A 5,313-nucleotide genomic window follows, 5' to 3' on the forward strand; every position below is an offset into this window, starting at 1 on the left:
ACCGTTGCAGCTTGTGTATTGCAGGCAAGAGTTAAACCAGGAGCTGCCAAAGTTGCTCATTTTCAGGAAATCTGGTATCCGTGGGATTCAGGGCTCCTCTGGCCAGGACTACAAAAGCTGGAGAGGGACTCTTTCCAAGGGCATGGAGTGACAGGACAAGGGGGAATGGCTTCACATCGACAGTGGGCAGGGATAAATTCGATGTAAGAAAGAAATTCTTCCCTGTGGGGCTGGTAGGGCACTGGCACAGAGAAGCTGTGAGTGTCCCACCCCTTGAAGTGTCCAAGGCCAGGTTAGGAGGGGCTTGGAGCAGCCAGGGATAGTGGAAAGTGTCGCTGCCCATGGCAGGGGGTTGGAACAAGATGGGCTTTAAGGTCCCTTCCAACCCAGACCATTCTGGGATTCCATGACTGTCGTTGGCCTCCCAGGTCTGGGTTTCATGTGTGTCACTCATAACTGCTGTATCGCATCCCACATACCCCTCTGGCATCATGGTGGGTTTCAGATCAACTTTGGATTCCCTATGCCGTGATGTGTGTTCAGGGATCACTTTCTGCACTGTATTTTTTGGAGAGCCACACTCTTGTTTTTCCAGCCTCTGGCTGGATGGTTTTAGGACCCCCTCATTGTACCTCCTCCCCTTTCCATCTGCCCATCTCTGAACTGCAAATCCCTGTATTTCTTCCCAAAGAAGAGGCTGCAGTCTGTGTTTCACATTGGGGCTCCAAACACTTTGCAGAGTTAAGAGCTGTTCCATGAGGGAACAGCAGGGAGAGAGAGGCATGGGGGCCTGGGCAAGAGGGCACCTCCCAAAGTGGGTGAGTAGAATGTAGGTTTGGGAAATCTGAAAAGACAGAAAAATTTATTAAAAACAATTAATAGCTGCTCCAACCAAGGATTTAACCTGAAACCAAAACCTTAGGGAGGGAGGAAATGAAGTGGTGTACGATTGTTATTTTATTGCTTAATTTTTTATTTTTTTTAATATGATATGCTAAATGCAAATAAGCATTTGTACCGAGCAGGAGAGGGAGGGGATGGAAGACATACCAGGAAAAGTGAGTGGGATCTAGGTTTTGCATCGTTCACTGAATTACTGGCAGGTCTTTTGTAACATCTGTTAAAAATAAAACAAACATTCATTTCCATTTCTCGCTGCCTGAGATGGCTCCTGCAAAAAAATTTCAACCTGTCCAGGAATTCATCTTGAAAGTTGCCCTCCCTCTCCTCACGCCTCCTCCAGGGGAGATTTCCTTCCTGGACTTCCCAGGGGCTCCATTAGCCCCACATTAAAGCCTTTCTACTTTGCTCTAAAACTCTCCATCGAAGTAAAAGGAATTCTAATAAACCACTGGGAAGAGTTTGCTATTCTCTCTTTCCATGGAAACACGGCGCTGCCTTGGAGCAGAGCTCCTCTCGATGGAGCCTGGGTCATGGCAGGAGGAGACCAAGGAGGGATGCAGAGATGGTTTCCATTATAAGAGACCTTTTGAGAGAAATAAATGCTGCTCTCCCACCAAGGAAAGCCTTGGAGGTGTCAGGGGCCTCGGCACGGCGCGGGAGCGGGGCCGGCCCCCGAGGGGGTGGCGGTGGCAAGTGGGATCTGCTGGGCACTGAGAAACTCATTAAAACATCTGATTAGTGGAAATTAAGGCACCCAGGACTGATTCCTCCCTCTCAGAGGGTCCAGGAGGGTGGATGGACCCGTGCTGCAGGAGGAGGCTGCACAAGGGGGCTCAGGGCTGGGGATGTGGGGTACGGGGAGGGCATCGGGTCACGGGAGGACAGCGGTGGCTCCACACCCAGGGCTGTGCTGCACAGACCAAACATCACAGCACAAAAATACATTTTTCAAGGCCAAAAAAAGCCTGTTTGCTCTGGGAGGGGATTTCTGGCTGTTCCCTGGGTCCCAGACGGGAGCTGGACAAGGAGGTCAGTGGATGGATCCCTACCTAAAGCCACTGTGATATAATTAATTTCCAGCCTCCTCGCAGGCACAGTCATCCCGAGTGTTGCTGTCCTGACACTGTGCTGCAAGATGAAGGATTTTATTTTTTTTTTTTTGAGCGTGAGGAAGCTCGTTAGAAATAGCCCGAAGGGCAAAGTTAGGAAATGAAAATCCATCGGATCCGCTTGGAACCGATGCACGGAGCTTGATGGGAGCTGGGGCAGGGCTGCTGCTCCTGCCTGCGAGGAGCCACCACACGTGTGGGGTGTGTGGCACCCGGTCAGGGGACAAAAACCTTCCATTGGGATGGCTGGGAGTAGGGCTAAGGGAAAATCTGCCAGGAAGAGGGATGAAATAAAGATGAATGAAAAAGCCCGCTTAGAGCATCCTGTGTAGGCACTGGGGAGGTCCTTGGACCCTGGGTTGGCCACTCATGTCAGGGCTGGTGGGAAAAGCTCCGTTTTCTCAGGATGCCTTATCATTTAGGTCAAAGCGGTGAGACACTGAGGGAGCCAGAGTGCCTTTGTTTTAGCAGCTCCAGAAATAACATTGCTATGAGTCATTATTTTTTAGCTTCTCCAGGGCAGGAGGTGCAGGGTTGTGTCCAGGGAAGCCTCCAACTTTGATCAGCAAGGTGAGCCCTGCTCTCATAGCAGGGAAGGTGGGAAGAGGCTTTTTGATGCTGTTTTGTGGTAGCTCAGGGTGAGATCTGCTCCAGGATGCTCTGGATCTGGATTTTATCAAGGGAATGGAAACTTTTCCATCTGCATAACTGAGCAGCAGCATCCTCTGTGAGCTTGGAGGTTTTAATGAGTGAAGTTAATTGGTGTTATAGGTGGTGGTCTCCCACCCAGGCAGTGGTTTGGCTTAGATAGACATGACCGTGTCATGCAAACAGAGGTGACGTGGGTGTTGACACCTCAGAAATGCTGAGAAGTCATGAAATCAGCCTTTTTGAACCCGTAAATCGTAGGTGCAGAACTTTAAAGGTTCCAGAAAAAGAACAGTGTTTAACAACCAAAGTGTTTGGTGGTGATTTAATTTGCATATGGGGCTCCCTGGGGCTTGTGGTTTCAACCTTTCACCCCACCACAGAGAGGTCAGGGTTGGAGGGAGAGCAGGGCTGAGATCTTCCTGAAATCACAGGGCTCCTGGAGGTGGGGATTTCAAACATACCAGAGCTGGGAAATAACATGGACAGACCAGATTGTTGAATTTATTGGATTGTAGTGTAAAAATAACAAATCCTTTAGTCTTCTGTCAATCCCAGAGGAGAAGCTGGGGGGGATGTCCTTTGGGTCCATTCCCACCTTGGCTTTACTAGGGTGGCAGTCACGGCTTGTGATGCCAAACAGTGCCAGGCTCTTGTGTGTGAAGGGCAGGGCAGATTGGTGATTACAGGGAATAACGCCGAGTCCCTGGAGAGCCATGAGGTCCCAGCTTGATTTACCATCCTGCAGAGGGGCATGTGTGAAGCTGGAGGTGGCTGGGAGCATATTGTAGTGTATTACCCAGACTGGGTCTGCCATGGGGATGGGGATGAGGATGAGGATGGGGGTAGGGAGGAAAACGACAGGGGAGATGAGAACAAGCAGTCTGCTTTTGCAGGTGCTGTGTCCCCTTGTGAGGTTTGGTCTGGTTTGCAGCTTGATGGCTCCTATCTCGAGTAATTAACAGGGAAAAGAGAGGGCCTGGTTATCCATCCTTCAAGAGCAAGGGGTTGAATTGAAAGGCAGCGCCTTGGAAGTGGATCAAATAGCTCTCCAGCCCCCTGCGTACGGCTCGGAAACTTGCTGCCGTGCTGCGTTATCAAGGTGAACAGCTTTAGTTCAATTAACGAGAGGCTCAGAGCGGAGTCATGGGAGGAGGCAGGGCTGGGCCTTTGCGCCCTTCGGGGCAGCAGCCGGGGCTCGGAGCCGCGATCCCGGCACGGCACGGCACGGCGCGGGTGGCCAGGGGACCAGCTCCCCCTCCTCGCCTCTGCGACGGGTTTTATTTACCCCTTGGGAAAAAGTGTCTGTGTGTGTGTGTGTGTGTGTGTGTGTGGAAGGGTCGCTCTTTGTTAGCACCTCCCTTTCCCCCTCCTGCTAATAATAAACCTCCCCAAAATCAATCGCTGCCAGCGATGAGTTGCCACCCGCTCACCGTGCACCTCAATCCCCGCAGATGATGGTGCTGGGAGCCTGGATTTTTCCTGCCTGTGGCTGCCTGGGCTGCAGCTGGCTCCGGCACGCAGAAAGCTGCAGGTGTGATTTGTTCATTTGCCTCCACCTCCCCCCTTTTCTCCCCCCCGCGCTGCCTCCCTCCTGCTCTGCTTCCCCGCCGAGCCCACCTAGCTCATCCCACCCAGCTCATCGCGGCGGCCAGACCCGCATCCCACCCTGCGCCGACTCCAGCATCTCCCCGGTGCAGTGCTGGCGGAGGGTTGGGATGGCTGGGGCTGGAGAAAGTGTGTGTGTGCGTGGAGGGGAGAGGAGGGGGGGTTAATCTGATCCTAGGAGGCTGGAAGAGGGGAAAAAAAAAAAAAATCAAAACTATAAAGAAGGCAGCAGCCTCCTCCTTTTCCCTCTCCTCCGCTCCAGAGGATTAAGCCTACAAAAAAAAAAAAAAAATCAAAGAAAAAAACCCCAAACCCAACCCAAACCGGTGCCGCTCGGTGTCCCTGGCCACCCTGGTCTCTGTCGGGAGAGCTGCCAGCACCCGCTGCCGCTCGCCCTCTCCTCCACCCCACTTCTCACCTCGGTCCCCTGCTCCAGCGAGCACTTTCTGCCGGAGCCGCCCGCAGCCAGAGCCCTCCACCCCTCCTACCGCTGGCATTACATTTTCAGGCTGGATGCTATAGGGCCGTTTCTAATTACCTTATATCCCCTAGTGGTCTATGAATAATGATTAGTGAAGGAGCTCAGAAGGGCTGCTGAGAAGGGAAGCAAAAAAAAAAAAAAAAAGAGAGAGAGGAAAAAAAAATGTCTGCAGCTTTCTGTTGACCCTGCATGATGGCATTTTTGCGCTCTGTGTGCTGCCTCTGCTGATTGCTATTCCTGGCACAAACACACACACACGCGCGCACACACACACACACGCAGCCCCAGCACGGCTCACACGGGCACGGCGAGCCCCCTCCGAAATCCAAAAAAAAAAAAAAAAAGGGAAAATTGTGCTATTTCTCACATTTTTTTTTCTAAGGATCTAATCTGGCTACTGTGCTCTGGAAGAGGAGGAGAGCGAGCCAGCAGGAGAGAGAGGAGAGAGCGAGGACCATCGCAGGTATTGTTGCAAGCTACATCTTTGTGCTTTTTTTTTCCCCCCTTTTTTTCCTTCTTTTTTTTTTTTTTTTTTTTTTTTCCTTGAACCCGCAGCAGAATTAA

At 51.7% G+C, this 5,313-nt stretch overlaps 1 protein-coding gene across 1 annotated transcript in view; it reads left to right on the forward strand.

Moving 5' to 3' along the window:
- Nucleotides 1–5,082: 5,082 nt before the first annotated feature.
- The window catches only part of RAI1 (retinoic acid induced 1), a gene marked incomplete at its 3' end in the record, with an annotated part of 33,532 nt that continues 33,301 nt past the window's right edge, over nt 5,083–5,313 (forward strand). Inside the window, exon 1 of the mRNA XM_031061057.1 lies at nt 5,083–5,212. The remainder of the gene's footprint in view (nt 5,213–5,313) is intronic.

The sequence above is a fragment of the Geospiza fortis genome, unplaced genomic scaffold, assembly GCF_000277835.1.
Source record: "Geospiza fortis unplaced genomic scaffold, GeoFor_1.0 scaffold213, whole genome shotgun sequence".
Lineage (NCBI taxonomy): Eukaryota > Metazoa > Chordata > Aves > Passeriformes > Thraupidae > Geospiza > Geospiza fortis.